Source organism: Pongo pygmaeus, chromosome 3, assembly GCF_028885625.2.
Source record: "Pongo pygmaeus isolate AG05252 chromosome 3, NHGRI_mPonPyg2-v2.0_pri, whole genome shotgun sequence".
Classification (NCBI taxonomy): domain Eukaryota; kingdom Metazoa; phylum Chordata; class Mammalia; order Primates; family Hominidae; genus Pongo; species Pongo pygmaeus.
In genome coordinates, this window is record NC_072376.2 from 198,588,367 (window position 1) to 198,607,497 (window position 19,131).

General features: G+C 45.2%; 1 protein-coding gene across 5 annotated transcripts in view; it reads left to right on the plus strand.

The window, feature by feature from the left end:
* SNX25 (sorting nexin 25) overlaps positions 1-19,131 on the plus strand; it is a 152,500-nt gene that overhangs the window by 1,412 nt on the left and 131,957 nt on the right. The gene's annotated exons all lie outside the window — the stretch shown is intronic.

Here is a 19,131-nt window from a genome sequence, read left to right on the forward strand (position 1 = left end):
CTATCCCAGCTTAACACTCACTGCTTGACTGAGTGATACCATCATTCTAATGAAATTGCCCAAGCGCTTTGGGGTAAGATAAATGGCAGTGGCTCAACTTCATAAGAATATTTGTTAATGATCATTTGTTCCCAGGGTTTGTATTTGCTTATCACATGACCTGCTCACTCCTTTATTTTAAAAAAATGCATCACACTTCACCAAACTACTCTGAGTGTGTTAGTTCAGAATGCAGCGCTGAGATAATGGCGGAAGGCTTTAGTAGGTAACAGACATTTCGCTCAGTAGGCTGATAAACAAGGCAGTATATTAAGGAGCAGGCAACTCCTGTTTTTAGAAGTGGTCTCAAAAATTAGTAAAGTTGGTTTCTCTTACAAAATCTCCACTTAGCCATCCGTTTTTCATAACTCATTTAGCAGGAGTTGGGGAGCAGATATGTCTCTCCTCTTGCTTTTTTTCTCCAATGACAAGTAAGGACCCTGAGATTTTACTAGTTTGTTTGTTGGTCAATAAAATATGTCTTAGTTCTTGAGTATTGTAAGATGTTATAATTGATTCGTTAAATATTTATTGAGCATCTTGTGTGAGCCAGGTACTGTTTTGGAAGCTGAGGTTGAATCAACAAGACACATAAATATCCTGCTCTCTGGAGATCTTATGGGGGAGCAGGCAATAAATAAATACTGTGGGATAGTGATAAATGCTTCTGAAACAAACAGTGATTAAGAGGTAAGAGACGAAGAGGGACTGGTAGGTGGGGGAAGGAAGTTTAGAGGGTTAGGTCAAGATCAAAGTCCTGGTATTGCAGACCATCTCCCAGGGCATTGAAAGCCTCCTGTTGTGGGTTAGCACTCTGTTTCCTGGAAAATGCATTCCCGCAAATCTCCCAGCTCACTGGCACCTCTGGGTAGGTAAAACGTGGATTATCATCTAGAAAGATTGTCTAGTAGAGGAATTGGAGAAAATAGTATTTTAAAGGTGACAGAGAAAATGAAGCAGCATGTATAAATCTCTCATGAATACTACCTGAAGATTTCAGGTAATGGAAGAGGGGAAGTATAATCTAAGGAAAATGAATATTGGTAATTATTTTTGTCCTTGAATTCCTAAAATAGCCTTAAATAAGAAATTAAGTGCATTAGGGGCCGGGCACAGGTTTCACCATGTTGCCTAGGCTGGTCTTGAACTCCTGAGCTCAAATGATCTGCCCTCCTCAGCCTCGGAAAGTGTTAGGATTACAGGCGTGAGCCTCTGTGCCTGGCCTAACCCTGTCTCTTAAAAAAAATTTTTTTTTAAATTTTTTAAGTGCATTAGGAAATTACATTCTAAGTTATATATTGCTTAGAACTGAACTACATGTCATTCACATAAAATTTTATTTTCTTTGTAGTACTGGTACTGTTTACTTAAGCCTCTAGTGCTGTATTTCCAATCATTTGTGTGATTTGTGTGTGTGTGTTTTTTGCTTTGAGACAGGGTCTGCTCTGTCATGCAAGCCACCACGCCTGGCTAATTTTTTGTAGAGACAGGGTCCTCAAGTGATCCTCCTGCCTCAGCCTCCCAAAGGGCTAGAATTATAGGCGTGAGCCACCGTGCCTGGCTGTGTGTGCTTTTTAAATGTTCTCTTCTTTATGAATGGAAGAGTGGGAAGCAGAAGCATGTGGTGTAGTATAAAATATCTACAGTCAGTGCTGTGGGAGCTGGACCACACAGGTCAGCTAACATATGTGGAGGGGGAGGCTGTTTAGCAGTGAACCAAATGGAGCTCCTTAGAATAACAGAGTGACTACTACACAAATTTGGATTCAGCGTGAAGAAGAGAATCCTCATTTATTCTTATATATTTTGAGTTCTCCTAGTGTGAGCTAGACATGTCAGACACTGGGATCAGTCCTTCTAGCTATATATCCTTCCTTCCCTTGTTTTTTCTTCTTGACTTCTTTTGGTAGAGGAAAAAAATTCTTACACTGTTAAATAAACATAGGCAACTAGAGAAGCCTCACTGAAAAGGGAAAGGGTGTTTTTATGTCTAGAGGTTTTCAAATGCTTCTGAATACTTCATAGTGTAATAGTTATCAATTGTAAACTGCCTGTGGTTAGGACGTATAATTGACACCTTTTGTTATCGCTTACACCTAGTAGGAGCTCAAGAAGTGTTTGCTGATGATGGTGAAGAAAGTTATGTCCATTTGTGGTCACTAACTTAGTGCTTTTCCCTTCCAATTGATCTTGTACCTGTTGAGCATCTCCTATGTACATGGATTTTGATTTACTTGGATGAGAATCACTGTTGATTAAAGTTGTAAAAATAATTTTCATCTCAGAAATTTCATCCCAGACTTCCATGGTATCTTCAGATAGCACAGAAGTTTTTGTGAAGGTCAAGAAGGTTGATGCTGAAGTCTTGACAGATGATATCTGGACCCCAGTTTAGGAAAACTTGGACTTTTGTTACAGGTGAGCAGAGTGGAACTGTGATGCTCTAGGGCCAGCCTGCTCTTGGTGTTGACAGTTGTGAGTCCAGCTTTGTTGTGTGGGTTGTCACAGTGTGGTGTCTCATGCCCAAGGTTGTCGTTTGATCTTCTGCTAGGCCAGTTAACTCATCTGGGTCTGAGCCTCAGATTTACTAGCCACAGTTACTTGACCCCAGCACTTGATCCAATCAAAACAACAGCAAGAGAAATAGGGCAAGAATGAATCCATAGTTTAGAAAAACTTATTATCATCATAAGATCAGCAATTCAAAGTACATCTTCTCACAATGGAAAAGAGGACACCATTTCTTACGTTTTGATGGTAAGAAGGTAAAAGAGAATAACTTTGTCAGTTTTTCTGTTGTGTAGTCTAATACAGATTTTTCTCTTTTCTTTTACCCTGTGGTTTACTAGATCCTTTTTCTTTTTTTTTTTTTTTTTTTAGACAAGGTCTCGCTCTGTTGCTCAGGCTGCAGTGCAGTGCCCTGACCATGATGTAACCGAGTACCCCTACTTTCCTAAGAGATGGTTTAATTATTTTTCTCTCTCTTCTTTTTCCCCCAGTTCCCCACTTCCCCTTTAGAAATGCAAATATAGCCCGTTATCTCCCCCTTAGCAGACTCTCCCTGTAGGGCAAGTTCATCTACCTGCTAACATGCCCAGCCCTTAGAGACTTCTTATTTATGTCTCCTAAGTTCAAAAATAAATAGGCAGTTGCTAATGAGGATTGGAGGGTTGATACAAGAAGTCCACAGAAGTTGGATGTGGTGGGCATGGTGACATACACCTTGAATCCCAGTTCCTTGGGAGACCAAAATGGGAGGATTGTTTGAGGCCAGGAGTTGGAGATCAGCCTGGTCAACATAGAGAAACTCCATCTCTACCAAAAAAAAAAAAAAGAAAAAAAAATTAGCTGGGAGTGGTGGTGCACATCTGCAGTCCCAGCTACTTGGGAGGCTGAGGCAGGAGGATCGCTTGAGCCCAGGAGTCTGAGGCTGCAGTGAGCCATGATCACACTGCCATATTCCAGCCTGGGTTACAGAGTGAGACCCTGTACCTTAAAAAAATAAAAATAAAAAGTTGGGTGCTTAGTAGAACATCGGAAACTAAAGTCCACTGCCGTGTGAAGAAAGCATTAATGAAAGACTTCAAAGTTTAGCCGGAAAGTAGTTTAACAAGTTCATCAAATCGGATTAATAAGCATTTACTGAATATCTGCTACCTACCTCATATTTCTGACCTTGTGAGATAATTTTGTTGTCTAGTTAGTTGCTGAGTGCCAGTGTCAGACACAAAGTATGTGCTCAACAGATGGATTTTTATAAGAACAATTTTAAGTATCCAACTGACATTTTTAGGTCTGAAATTTCAAGCACGGTTTCCTAGAGAAGGGTCAGAGTTTTACAATAGGTGGCATTAAGAGCTAGAATAATGGGCCGGGCGCGGTGGCTCACGCCTGTAATCCCAGCACTTTGGGAGGCCGAGGCGGGTGGATCACGAGGTCAGGAGATCGAGACCATCCTGGCTAACACGGTGAAACCCCGTCTCTACTGAAAATACAAAAAATTAGCCGGGCGTGGTGGCAGGTGCCTGTAGTCCCAGCTACTCGGGAGGCTGAGGGAGGAGAATGCCGTGAACCTGGGAGGCGGAGCTTGCAGTGAGCCGAGATCGCGCCACTGCACTCCAGCCTGGGGGACAGAGCGAGACTCCATCTCAAAAAAAAAAAAAAAAAAAAAGATCTGGAATAATGCTTTCTGTAAGCACATGGCACTGTTTGGGTGTTGGGTAGGATTCCAAGATGCACAAGAGTACTCCCTTCCCTGCCCTCCCTGGCGCAGTAGATTAGACCCACACGGAGGACTGGATGGGAGAGATGTTTTTAGAGACAGACAGTAAACACATTCACACAGCAATCTACTGCTCCAGTTCGCTTGGGTCAGACGGCTAGGATTCCTAAATGAGTTCTTTTACTAATACAAATGTTCTTTAAGTAAAACAAACTCATTTAGTTACTCAAGGGGAAAAGGAAAAGAAACAGGAATTAGGGAGACTATATACAGCCTCTTTGTGGCTTTTTCCTTTATTATGCTAATGTGATAAACTAATCCTCGGTCATTTGATAATGGATAATGGCATATAATATATTTACTGTCTTTAGAATATTCTTTTGCATTTTAACTGGGGGATTTAAGTCATGGTGGCCACTGAGAAAAATACTTTTGAGGAAGGTGGCATTTTGAAAACCTTAAATCCTATCCGTGGTATAAGCGTTGTTTTACTTTAAATTCTTTTTTTTTTTTTTTTTTTTTGATACAGGATCTGGCTCTTTCACCCAGATTGGAGGGCAGTGGTGCCATCTTGGCTCACTGCAACCTTCTCCTCCTGGGCTCAAGCCATCCTCCCACCTCCCACCTCACCCTCCCAGGTAGCTGGGACTACAGGTGTGCACCACCACACCCAGCTAATTTTTGTATTTTTGGTAGAGACAGGGTTTTGCTATGTTGCCCAGGCTGGTCTCAAATTTCTGAGCTCAAGTGATCCACCCATCTTGGCCTCTCAAAGTGCTGGGATTACAGGTGTGAGTCACCTTGCCTGACTTAAATTCATTATTTTTTAATTTAATTTTTTCCATAGGTTGCACAATCATATGATTTTAAAAAAAGCATACAGACAGGTATACAGTGAAAAAACATCTTCCCTCTAGGCAGCCACTATTAATAGTTTCTGTTTATTCCAATTATATTTGATACATATAGGCACATACACACATGTATTCAAAAGGAGAAGTTTTTGATACATATAATATTAGCATGTGAACAGTGATTACACATAAAGGAAAATTATTTTCTGTGTCATCTGTCGTGATGGAACTGTTAAGATTAGTCAGCATAAGATGAAGTTGTATATGAATAGTGATAACTTCAAAGTGTGAAGGTACAATGCATGATTAAACCTGGGACAGAAAACAGTGCTAATCAAGTGTACCCAGGAAATGACAAAAGTGTGTTTGTTTTTGTTTTTGTTTTTGTTTTTGTTTTTTTGAGATGGAGTGTCGCTCTTGTTGCCCAGGCTGGAGTGCAGTGGCACAATCTCAGCTCACTGTGACTTCTGCCTCCTGGGTTCAAGCGATTCTCCTGCCTCAGCCTCCCGAGTCACTGGGATTATAGGCGCCCGCCACCAAGCCCGGCTAATTTTTGTAATTTTTAGTAGAGATGGGGTTTTGCCATGTTAGCCAGGCTGATTTTGAACTCCTGACCTCAGGTGATCCACCCACCTTGGCCTCCCAAAGTGCTGGGATTACAGGCGTGAGCCACCTTGCCCGGCCGACAAAAATGTGTATTTGAATTTAGCAAAATCATCTAAAGGAAGCAGTATGTGTTCTTCTAAGTTTTAAAAAACAACAAAATGGGTCCAGAGTACATGTACCCTTTGAGATTTGACTTACCAGTGAGTATATGAGATGACTCATAGGAGCTAGGAGTGGAAAAGTAGTGTTGGCCAGGTTGTGGAAGTGCCGGGGAGTAGAACGGAATTTTAGTTTTCAGGCATGGTCACTGTTGGCATTTTCTGAGCCCAGGAGTGATAGCATCAGAGCTGGGCTTTGAAACGTTGAATGGATATGTGATTGGGATGGACTTAAAAGGAGAAATACTGGCCGAGTGCAGTGGCTCACGCCTGCAATCCCAGCACTTTGGGAGGCCGAGCCAAGATCGCACCACTGCACTCCAGCCTGGGTGATAGAGTGAGACTGTGTCTCGGGAGAAAAAAAAAAAAAGAGAAATACTGTGTAGCTGCAATGATAAAAAGTGAGAGTTAATGAAGCTGTGTGAATGGAGACAACAGGCAGTACATTCAAAAGTGAGTGAGACTTTTCTTTGTTACAATTCTCATTAGTTATCATTACAGTAGGTTCAAGAATATTCTCAGGAGGGTCCTAACATTCCTTTTAAACAATAAATTCAACCCCAAACCAAAGGATCCCACAATATATAGCAGCAGATGTATCCTAGGAAAGTCTTCCAAGTTGAATGTTCTACTTGGCGCCTTCTTAATTCTGGTCATTCCCAGGGGATTTATTTCTCACTCTTGAATCTTCAGCTGCTTTTGTTTTTGAAGCATACTATGTCACATTGGTAATGGTAATTGACTGTTGCCTTCCTAAAAATATCTTAGGCTTCGTTTCCCAACCATATCATTTTGGGGATAGGAAGTGCCCTAGATTCCTTAAAATGTAGGATTCTTTATAGTCAGAATGGTACACATGGTTGTGCTAAAAAGGTGATGCAGCAAGTTTGGTGCCGAGGGTTCAGGACACAGAAAATGAACAGTGTCTGTGGAAGGCTGTTAGGACTGAAATAATTGCATACCACCTTGCCAGCATTTTTAACATTGCAACTGTACTTTTGAAGGAAAAAAATTGCAAACTCAGAACCTGTATTTTTATCCTTCACTGCTGTAGGTCACCTATGCCACCTAGGTTGCTTGGTTGAATGGGGATGACAGGTAGGTAGGCAGCCCTTCGCAGGGGCTCTCCTGGATACCCTGAGGGCCGGGATTTAGGTCTAAGTCACACCCCGCTTTAGTCTGGGAGTGTGTGCTTCTATAGTTTTTTGAGGCGGAGTCTGGCTCTGTCACCCAGGCTGGAGTGCAGTGGCCCAATCTTGGCTCACTGCAACCTCTGCCTCCCGGGTTCAAGCGATTCTCCTGCCTCAGCCTCCCAAGTAGCTGGGGCTACAGGCGCCCACCATCACGCCTGGCTAATTTTTGTATTTTTAGTAGAGACAGGGTTTCGCCATGTTGACCAGGCTGGTCTCGAACTCCTGACCTCAGGCAATCTGTGCCCTTTGGCCCCAGAAAGTGCTGGGATTACAGGCATGAGTCACCACTCCCGGCCTGCTTCTGTAGTTTTTGCAAATATGGTAGAGCTTTCCAGAAATCCCAGCAGGTTTTTATGTATGTTGGTGGGCCTCTCAGCCCAGGTGCTGCTTTGGGAGAAGGCAGCTAGGTGTGTGAGGTATGCCTGCTTTGCCCCTGCAGCTAGCCAGCACTCAGCAGCTACTCTAGGCACTTGCCAGTCCTGGTATGTTCGTCAGCCCAGGGTTTCTAGGTATGAGTAGCCACAAGCTGGATGTAAAGAAAAATGAATATGGTAACTCCAAGTAAAATGCTTCTGAAGCAAAGAAGGGAGCAAGGAATTGTGCATCCTTAGGGTAAGACACATAAACTTGTTTATTAGGCTACTAGGATCTATTCAACAGACTTTCTATTTTAGTGTAGAATGTACCTCTTGGAAAATTAGATAAGTATTTTACAAATACTCATTGCTAAAGTAACCTGAATTTCTGTAGTTCTCACCCACCTGTATATATGGGTGAGTTTACATAAATTAAACTAATTTTAAAGTTTTTTTAATGAGGTTCTGATCTCGTACAGAATCTCATCCTCTTGCAGGACTCCTACCTCCTTGCTCTACCACCCCATCAGCATTTCTGGGAGCCCACAGGCAGTGTCCCACGTATTTGGAGATAATCTCAACTTATATTCTTCCGTTCCTGGTGCCTGCAAAGCACTGGAGAGAGGTCCCTGTGCTATGCCGCCACTGCCAGTCTGTGAGAAAGACGTTCCCTGTTGGGGTACTCCTGTCTTAGTCCTCCAGAGCTGCATATCTGGAGGGCCTTGGTCCGTCTTTCGGGGTTTATCTAAGCCAAGGCCACGTGTATGCTTTATAGAAGCTGGGAGGCTAGCCCTGTTTCTCTCACTTAGGCATGTTTTTAAAAAATGTTTTTGGGCTGGGTGCGGTGGCTTACACCTGTAATCCCAGCACTTTGGGAGGCCGAGGCGGGCGGATCACAACGTCAGGAGATCAAGACCATCCTGACTAACACGGTGAAACCCTGTCTCTACTAAAAATACAAAAAATTGGCCAGGTGTGGTGGTGGGCGCCTGTAGTCCTGCTACTCAGGAGGCTGAGGCAGGAGAATCGCTTGAACCCTGGAGGTGGAGGTTGCAGTGAGCCGAGATCATGCCACTGCACTCCAGCCTGGGACGACAGAGCAAGACTGTGTCTCAAAAAAACAAAAAAAAGAAAAGAAAAAATGTTTTATTCTTATGGAAGCTGAGGAACTTATGCCCCTCCTTGTATCTCCTGTGAAGACAGCGTCTTCTTTTTTCTTGTGGCTTCTCACCATCTCACTCAGACTGGCTGCTGGGATGAAGCCAGGACTTTCTCTAGTCCCCATCTCACTCAGACTGGCTGCTGGGATCAAGCCAGGACTTTCTCTAGTCCCCAGCCTTGAGCCGCCACACATAAGCCACCTCCCACAAGGCCTCTTCCTCTTATGTAAGTCAACTCATGAAAATATATACCCGAGGGCTGCTTGCAGGCTGCCAATTTGTTATACGTGAAATTAACATCTTATCTATTCCAGAAATTTCCATGTGTTTTCCTGAAGCAGAGTTGTTAATCTTTTTTTTTTTTTTCTGATTTTTTTCCATTTCACTGAACCTTTCTTTTTTTCTGAAATTGCAACCCCTAGATAGCTCAGAAAGTTGGATGTTTCCCAGATTTGCATTTGGGTCATTCTTGAGGTCTCATTCTTCATTCTCTTACTTTAGGGCAGTCTCAACTTTGGCCTCCTACAATAATCATCCCTGTCTACACTGAGGAATTAAGAGATTTATTCCTGAGGTTCAGATCTAGTTTTGGGCCTCAGCCTTATTTATTCAACTGCTTAACTTGACATTTCCACCTGGCAGTCCCAGTGGTACCTGAAGCTTGAGTCTGTGACATCTTATGACCAGTGTCTGTCTCTGTTCCTCTTGTTCCTGTGTCAGTGAATAGCACCTCTGAAAGTCAGGTCCCACAACTAAGTCCTGAGTCCTTTTTTTCTGAGACAGAGTCTTGCTCTGTTGCCCGGGCTGGAGTGCAGTGTGCGATCGCGGCTCACTGCAACCTTTGCCTGCCAGGTTCAAGCAATTCTCCTACCTCAGCCCCCCAAGTAGCTGGGATTACAGGTGCCCACCTCCATGCCCAACTAAATTTTTGTATTTTTAGTAGAGACAGGGTTTCACCGTGTTAGCCAGGATGGTCTCGATCTCCTGAGCTTGTGATCTGCCCGCCTCAGCCTCCCAAAATGCTGGGATTACAGGTATGAGCCACTGCGCCCGGCCTGACTGAGTCCTTCTTGACATCTCCTTCTCCTCCTACCACATAGGCACTCCATCAAGTCCTGTGCTTTTACCTCTTTTGTTAATTTTATTTATTTATTTTTGAGACAGGGTGTCACTCTGTTGCCCAGGCTGGAGTGCAGTGGCACAATCATGGCTCACGGCAGCATCAGCCTCCTGGGCTCTTGTGATCCTACATGCCTCACCCCCCTGCCAATAGCTGGGACTACAGGTGGGTGCCACCACACCCAGCTAATTTTTTTTTTTTTTTTTTTTCTGAGACAGTATCTGGCTCTGTTGCCCAGGCTGGAGTGCAGTGGCATGAACTTGGCTCACTGCAACCTCCACCTCCTGGGCTCAAGCCTTCCTCCCACTTCAGCCTCCCAAGTAGCTGGGTCTAAGGATGCGTGCCACCGCACTCAACTAATTTTTGTATTTTTTGTAGAGACAGGGTTTCACCATGTCGCCCAGGCTGGTCTTGAACTCCTGAGCTCAAGCCATTCATCTGCTTTGGCGTCCCGAAGTGCTGGAATTACAGGTGTGAGCCACTGTGTCTGACCCGGGCTAATTAAAAAAGTTTTTTCTAGAGATGGGGTCTCTCTGTGTTGCCCACGCAGGTCTCAAACTCCTGGACTGAAGCCATGCTCCCACCATGGCCTCCCAGAATGTTGCATTACAGGGGTGCCTGCCCTTATTTCTTGAGTATCTTGCATTCATCTACTTCTTTCAGTCTTTCCTGCTTGGTCTCAGCTACCGTCATGTCCCACCTAGGTGACTGTAACAACCTTTCAATTGGTCTCTGCCTCCATGTTGGCTCCCCCTTCCATTGATTGTTTTAAAAATGCAAGCCTAATCAAATTCCTCTTTAGCAGCATGTTTGTTTAAAACCTTTCAGTAACTTCCTGCTCTTCGTAGCTCTGTAGCCTAACCTCCAGTCATAATTACCCTCAGTCCCCATAGTGCCCGGCTTTTTCTGTCTGTTGGGACTTTATATATTGTTTCTCCTGTCTTGAGCACTCTGCTGCCCCCTTTACCTAGTTACTTCTCTTCCTTTAGACCTCAGTCATCAGTTTTGCAGGGAAGCTTTTCCTGTCTTTCAACTTACATACTTTTTTTTTTTGTAAACAAGAATAATACTACTTTAATTATCTGATCAGAGAAGGAGGTGACTGTGTAGAGATTTTATGCTGCCATAGAAAACGGTAACACATTCTTTTTTTTTTTTTTTTTAAGTATTTATTGATCATTCTTGGGTGTTTCTGGGAGAGGGGGATATGGCAGGGTCATAGGATAATAGTGGAGAGAAGGTCAGCGATAAACACATGAACAAAGGTCTCTGGTTTTCCTAAGCAGAGGTGCCTGTGGCCTTCCACAGTGTTTGTGTCCCTGGGTACTTGAGATTAGGGAGTGGTGATGACTCTTAACGAGCATGCTGCCTTCAAGCATCTGTTTAACAAAGCACATCTTGCACCACCCTTAATCCATTTAACCCTGAGTTGACACAGCACATGTTTCAGAGAGCATGGGGCTGGGGGCAAAGCCATAGATCAACAGCCTCCCAAGGCAGAAGAATTTCTCCTCCCAGACGGGGCGGCCGGGCAGAGGCGCTCATCACTTCCCAGACAGGGTGGTAGAGGCACTCCTCACCTCCCAGACAGGGCGGCCGGGCAGAGGTGCTCCTCACTTCCTCCCAGACGGGGTGGCAACCAGGCAGAGGTGCTCCTCACCTCCCAGACAGGGCCGCCGGACAGAGGTGCTCCTCACCTCCCAGACGGGGCGGCCGGGCAGAGGCGCTCCTCACTTCCTCCCAGACGGGGTGGCGGCCAGGCAGAGGCGCTCCTCACCTCCCAGATGGGGCGGCCGGGCAGCGGTGCCCCTCACCTCCCAGACGGGGTGGCGGCTGGGCAGAGGCGCTCCTCACTTCCCAGACGGGGCGGCCGGGCAGAGGCGCTCCTCACTTCCTCCCAGATGGGGCGGCCAGGCAGAGGCGCTGCTCACCTCCCAGACGATGGGCAGCCGGGCAGAGGCGCTCCTCACTTCCTATACGGGATGGCGGCCGGGCAGAGGCGCTCCTCACTTCCTCCCAGACGATGGGCGGCCGGGCAGAGGCGCTCCTCACCTCCCAGACGATGGGCGGCCGGGCAGAGGCGCTCCTCACGTCCCAGACGATGGGCAGCCAGGCAGAGACGCTCCTCACTTCCTAGACGGGGTGGCGGCGGGGCAGAGGCTGTAATCTTAGCACTTTAGGAGGCCAAGGCAGGCGGCTGGGAGGTGGAGGTTGTAGCAAGCCGAGATCACGCCACTGCACTCCAGCCTGAGCACCATTGAGCACTGAGTGAGCGAGGCTCCGTCTGTAAACCCAGCACCTCGGGAGGCCGAGGCGGGCAGATCACTGGAGGCCAGGAGCTGGAGACCAGCCCGGTCAACAGGGCGAAACCCCGTCTCCACCAAAAATACAAAAACCAGTCAGGCGTGGCGGCGCGGGCCTGCAATCCCAGGCACTCGGCAGGCCGAGGCAGGAGAGTCACAGGAGCCCGAGGCAGGGAGGTTGCAGCGAGCTGAGATCAGGGCAGTACAGTCCAGCTTCGGTAACAGAGGGAGATGGAAGAAAGAAGGAGAGGGCGACCCAAGAAAGGGGAGGGGGAGGGGGAGGGGGAGGGCTCAACTTACGTATTCTTATAGCGCCATATACCTCTCCTTCACTGTAGATATATAGCACCATATACCCCTCCGTGGTAGGTATTCAGCGCCATATACCCCTCCTTCGTGGTGGGTATACAGCGCCATATACTGCTCCTTCACTGTAGTTGTCACAGTTGTAATTTTATACTCATTTGGATGGTTCCTGGTGTTTCCTTTTCATTAGTTATTGAACTCCATATGAAGGCAGAAACTTCCCTCTGTGTCTTTAAGGCCTAGTTGGATGATTTAGTAGGTAAGCAGTACATATTTAAAAGAATGAATAACTGGGAATCAGTAAAGCGTAGGCATGAATAGAATGGATTTGGAGTTAGTCATTGTCTGAATTTGAATCTTGGCTCTCCCCTAATAACTGTGACAGTGGGCAGCTTGCTTAAGAGAGAAGTCTTTTCATCTGAAAAAAGGATATAGTAAATACTTTCAAAGGTTCTTTGGAACAATGTGATAGCATATGTAAAATAAATAATATAATGCTTTGAATATGGAAGATGTTAAGTGGTAGCTTTTACACTTACTTTTTACAAACCTTTTTATTATACAATAAAAAATGCAGATTCAGAAAATCCAACCAAATAGATGTATAGATGGATGAATGATTGTGGAGAAAATGCCCTGTAACTTCCAGAAACCCCATACACCCCTTTGTAGCTCCACCCCAATGTCAGCACCTTCTCTCCCACATTAGCAACCTCATCTTGACTTCATAGGAATCACTTCCTTGCATGTCATTATAGTTTTATCGCTCAAATGTGCATTAGTGAACATAATAGTTTAGTCTTGTTTCTTTAAAAAAAGAAGTTTCACTTCTATCCTTTTATTTTCTTTAGCTTATCTACTGAAAAACTTAGAGGATTTGTCCTGTAGAGTGTCCTGTAGTCTGGATTTTGCTGATTGCACATCAGTGGTGCAGTTCAACATGCTCCTCTGTGTGCTCTGTGTCCTGCAGATTGACAGTGGGTCCAGAGGCCTGCTCAAACTCCTGTTTGATTCCTTTGGCAAGACTGGCTAGTGGTGTGCTCTTTTATTAGAAGTCACGGTGGCCAGGTGCAGTGGCTCACGCCTGTAATCCTAGCACTTTGGGAGGCCAAGAAGGGTGGATCACGGGTCAGGAGATCGAGACCATCCTGGCTAACGCGGTAAAACCCCCTCTCTACTAAAAAATACAAAAAATTAGCCGGGCATGGTGGCAGGTGCCTGTAGTCCCAGGTACTCAGGAGGCTGAGGCAGGAGAATGGTGTGAACCCGGCAGGCAGAGCTTGCAGTGAGCCGAGATCGCGCTGAAAAAAAAAAAAAAAAAAGTCATGTTGTACCTGGTTCTTTTTCCTTTTGTGATATTAGTAGCTGTTGACACTCAATACCTAGATCCATTAATTTATTAGGAGTGACAAGATGGTGATATTTTGTCATTTTTCAGTTAATGACTTAAATACTTTTAGAAGAGTATTGTCTCTTGTCCCTCATGTAGTCTTTGGTTACATAAAGGTACAGTTCAATAGAAAAGCTGGATGAAACCTTGATTCTTCACTTTACCAGTTTCCACAATGAGTTGGTTCCTTATGCTCTGAAGGTGACCAATTCCCCCACTGTGTGTTTTAAAAAAAAAAATTATTATGAATTCTGGGCGTGGTGACTCAAGCCTGTAATCCCAGCACTTTGGGAGGCTGAGGCGGGTGGGTCACCTGAGGTTAGGAGTTTGAGACCAGCCTGGACAACATGGTGAAACCTGTCCTTACTAGAAATACAAAAAATTAGCTGGGCATGGTGGCAGATGCCTGTAATCCCGGCTACTCGGGAGGCTGAGGCAGGAGAATTGCTTGAACCCGGGAGGCGGAGGTTGTAGTGAGCCGAGATGGCGCCATTGCACTCCAGCCTGGGCAACAAAAGCAAAACTCCGTCTCAAAAAATATATACATATAAATATATATATGAAAAAATATATATATAAATATATATGAAAAAATATATATAAATATATATGAAAATATATATGAAAAATATATATAATTATGAATTCATGGATTTGAACATATTTGATGGGTTTCAATAAGTTGTGATTAATTTTTTTTTGAAGCCTGTGTTATCCCATCTTTGGCCAGTGGGAGCCCTTTTTAGTTGACTCCTGCATCCTTTGGACATAACCCTTGTGGTCTTTGAATGTTTTCTTGCTATGTGGTATAACAAAATGTTTCAGGCTTATTTTGAATGTCTTCTGCTTATATGTGGAATTAACCATTTCTCCAAGAGGAGCCGTGTTTGTTTTTTTAAAGTGGGAAATGGCATTTCAAGAACTCATTCAGAGTGTCAGGGAGGCTTGTTGCTATTGGACTGGTCATTGTTTCTTGACTTCCTCTATGGAAGGATCTGAAAAAAATACATATGAGATCTATGTATTGCAGAACACAATCACCCAGTAGTTAGATTTGTATATTCTATGTCTTCTTTTTTTTTTTTTTTTTTTTTGAGATGGAGTCTCGCTTTGTTGCCCAGGCTGGAGTGCAGTGGTGCCATCTTGGCTCACTGCAAGCTCCGCCTCCCAGGTTCACGCCATTCTCCTGCCTTAGCCTTCTGAGTAGCTGGAACTATAGGCGCCCGCTACTCGGGCTAATGCCCGTCTAATTTTTGTATTTTTAGTAGAGAAGGGGTTTCACCATGTTAGCCAGTATGGTCTCGATCTCCTGACCTCGTGATCCGCCCACCTCGGCCTCCCAAAGTGTTGGGATTACAGGCGTGAGCCACCGCGCCTGTATATTCTATCTCTTCTTAAAGGCCAGTGACACTTACTTTGAACAGTGCTTTGTAATTCTCTATGTCATTTGCTTAGCATGGCATATGTTGGCATTGTTAATGGGTTCAGGGAAATCGTTCCTGTGGCCCCAGTTTGATTGATTTCACTGTAATCTATGGCTATGAATACAGTGGACAAATACAGGTATTACAAGAGTTATGTAATGTGAACGTCGTGGAGTGAATCCCTTAGTAATTGGTAGAGCTAAACTTAACATTTCTTGCACTTGCTGTTTGCAGGTGTATTAACTGCATTACGTTACCCAGTTTAATTCTTACATCAATCATGGGAGGTAGGGACTGTTATTCTCATGTTGCGGATGGGAAAACTGAGGTTTAGTGAGGTTAAACCATGTGCCCAGGCTATATAATCAGTGAAAGAAGTAAGAATTAAACCCACGTCTCTCTTAATTAACTCTGGAGTCTACACACTTAACCACTTTATTACCCTTTTAATTATTAAAAATCAGTCTGGCCTGATTCAGATTTAAAATGACTTGGGAAGCTTTGGGATGATTCTAGGATCTGCTTAGGACTTAATATCACTTCAGAGGTCTCAGAATGAACTTGAATGATGTCACAGCTGTCCCTTCTGTGTTCATGAGGATCTTTACTAATCAATAAGGCACCTGGATGTGACTGCAGACTCTCTCCCAATACAGCATTCCAGGCAGCCACTGAGAATTCACCGAGTTGGCACATAGCGTGAAACCCATCAGGCATTTTGAGTGAGAACCTAGTAGAATGGCAGTGGTGCCTTTTGGATTCTGCGATCACTTTTTCTGTGCCTGTATTACTCTGTCATCACTGCATCATAACAGCCAGGCATATACTTTTTCAGTCTCTTCTGGTAAAAATCAGTGTTTCCCAAACTATGATTCATTAACACTTAGTTCTGGGAGATGCTTTTAGGTACACTGCAAAAACAAAGAAGAGGAAGCACGGGAGGCTAGTTTGGTGGTCACATAAGTCTGAAAAAACTAATTTTTTTGTTGTTGTTTGTTTGAGACAAGGTCTCACTGTGTTGCCCAGGCTGGGGTGCAGTGGCACAATTATAGCTCACTGTAGCCTTGACCTCCTGGACTAAAGCAGTCTTCCCACCTCAGCCTCCTGAGTAGATAGGATTACAGGCATGTGCCACCACGCCCAGCTAATTTTTAAATTTTTTGTAGAGATAGGGTCTCACTATGTTGCCCAGGCTGGTCTTGAACTCCTGGGCTCAAGTGATCCTCCTACCTTGGCCTTCCAAAGTGCTGGGATTACAGGCGTGAGCCACCGCACTGTGCCTTAGAAAAACTAAATGCTTAAGGCTTTACAACATGTGTTATTAAATTAACATTGTAAGAAATCCTACTGTAAAGAAATCTGTTTAGTTTTTTGATTCAATGTTTTCTAAACAAGACTGATCCCTGTATCCCCTTTCTTTTATTTTTAAACAATAAGGAGATGTATTCTCTTAAGAAAGAATACACAGTCCAGAGAGAGGACAAGCTCAGGGCTAGGGCAGGCTCCATGTGGAGACCATTGAGCCTCCAGGACTGTTTCTCTGTGTTTTTTAGCCTCGTGAGTCAGAAGAGCTCACGGGCTGTTGGCCAGGTGACTGTATCAGTTTTAGGTACCACAGCCACGCAGGATGATACCCAGAAGAAGAAAGTCCCTTTTTGGAACAAGGAAAATGTGCTTAGAAATGCTCCTGGCAGTGTTCCCCTCACATCTTATTGGCCAGGTTTGGGCAGGTGCCCGTTTCTTACCCGTTGCTGGCATGGGGGACAGGATTTCTGTGATTGGCCTAGGCCAGTCATTTATCTTTCTTGTTTTGTTTCCCTTACCTCATTGTGTAGAGAACTAGGCCAGTCACTTAGAGAGGGGGGAGATTGTGGGTTCACAACACTTGGCCTGTGTCAAGGTCTTCATGACAGGGCTGCCCTACCTTTTTAGGCTTCACTTGTATTCCTCTTCTTCAAGCTGAACTACTTGTGTTCCCGAGTTTACCGTTGGGTGGGTGTGCATACACCCGGGAAGGACTTTGCCTGCATTTTTGTATGTTCAGCTCTACTTGTTGTTAAAGGTCCAACTCAACTGCCCTTCCATCCAGGCAGCTTCATTATGCTCTTCATTTCTGCTCAGTAAGCATGCATTTATTGTGGGCAGGAGAGGGAGGGATCTAGGTAATTCCAGGTTTCTGGCTTGGGGGTTGAATGGGTGCAGGTGCCCTTTGTGCGGGTTTGGGACAGTGGGATTTAAGGCTGTGGTACATGTCGGCCGTGTAGATTTTGAGATGCCTGTGGATCTGTCCAGCTGACGGCTAGGTCTGCAGGTGTGCAGCTTGCAGGAGAGATCAGGGTCAAGCAGGTCGATTTGTTGGTGGTCAGTGTACATGTGACGGTTAAGGCTACAGGGGAATGAGACTGCCGAGGGCAGTAGGATGGCTGAGAAGCAGTGAGTCCAAGTGCAGGCAAGGGAGGAGCAGCCCACCGAGGAGAGAAAGAGCATTTAGAGGCCGTGAGATGGAGAGAGAAGCTCAGAGAGCAAGAGGGAGCAGATGGCCAACAGTATCCAGTGGGGCAGAGAGGTCCAGAGGCGGGACCGAGGGTGTGCCCTGGACTTGGCAACTGGGAGGCCTTTGGAGGTCCATGCCAATGTGGTTTGGGGGTGGGAGTGGAGAGGTTTACGGTGTGTGGCCTGTGCTCTGTAGAAGCCTGGCTGAGAAGGCCAGAAGAGAAAGTGGTACGTAGAGTGGAGTGTGTGTTATGGGATTTTTGTTGTTGTCAGGGAGAGATATTTAAGTACATTTTTAGGTTAAGGGAAAGATGGAAAAGTAGAGAGGAAGGGCCTGAACATCTCAGAGATAGATTGTAATTGATGGAGCCATGCCCCGGGGGGCAGGATCAGAGCATAGGTGGGGGGGTTCGAGTTTAGTAGGAGATAAAAATGGGGGCACATGGAGAGAACTTTGTGGAGGTTGGCAGGGAATTAAGGTATTTCAAGCTGGATAGTCTCAAATATTTTGGTAAGCGGGAGACAAAATTAATTACTGATAGTGAGAACTATGATATGTGTAGAGGATAATTTTTTTATTTTTATTTTATTTTTTTTTAGACAACATCTTCCTCTGTAGCCCAGGCTAGAGTGCAGAGGAGGATTGTGGCTCATTGCAGCCTTTACCTCTTGACCTCAAGCAGTCCTTCTGCCTCAGCCTCCCAGAGTGCCAGGATTAAAGGTGTGAGCCACTGTGCTGCGCCTGTACAGGGTAATTTTAAGAGAGACGGTAAAAGGTTTGGAAAAAAACATCATTGGAGAGAATAACAGCAGAACCATTTATTGAGCCCTTATTGTGTACCAAGCATTTCACTGGGCACTTTACATTCTCATTGAACCTTCACAGTTATCCTATGAGAAAGTTACTGTTATCCCCATCGTATGGATCAGGAAGCAGGTTTAGAGAGATGGGGTGACTAGCCAAAGGTGACAGAGCTAGCTGGGATGGTGCCAGCCTTTCTTTGACAAGAGAGCCAGCCCTCTTGATCTCTGTGCTCTGCTGTCTCGTAAGGGAGAAGCAGCATCGCAAAGGTACGTGGGCTGAGTGCTGAGGAGTTAAGGGCCAAGACGGGAAGTTGGAGGCCGTGAAAGACGAGCGACGCCCGCGGTGTGGTTGTGGAATTTTTGTAGGTGGAACACTAACACTCCTGGAGTGAAGCAGTGGAGATCCCGTCTGGGCTTGGTATGACAGAGGGCCAGGGCACGAGAATGTTTAATGAGAGCTGCCCACGCCTCATCAAGCCAAGGGAGGAGCCGAGGCCGGGAGGAAGCTGAGAGCTTGGAGGGAAGGGAAGGGTCAGAGGCCTGCGAGGCCTCCTATCTGCTGTCATGCAACAGCCTTCCATGTGGCCGTGAGAATGGGCGAGCGCAGTGGAGTGGAGATGAGGGTTGCTGGAGGTGAGGAGGTCCAGTTGCCACGTGGGTGGAATCTGCCCATGTTCTATGTCTGTTGTCTTTTTTCTCGTTG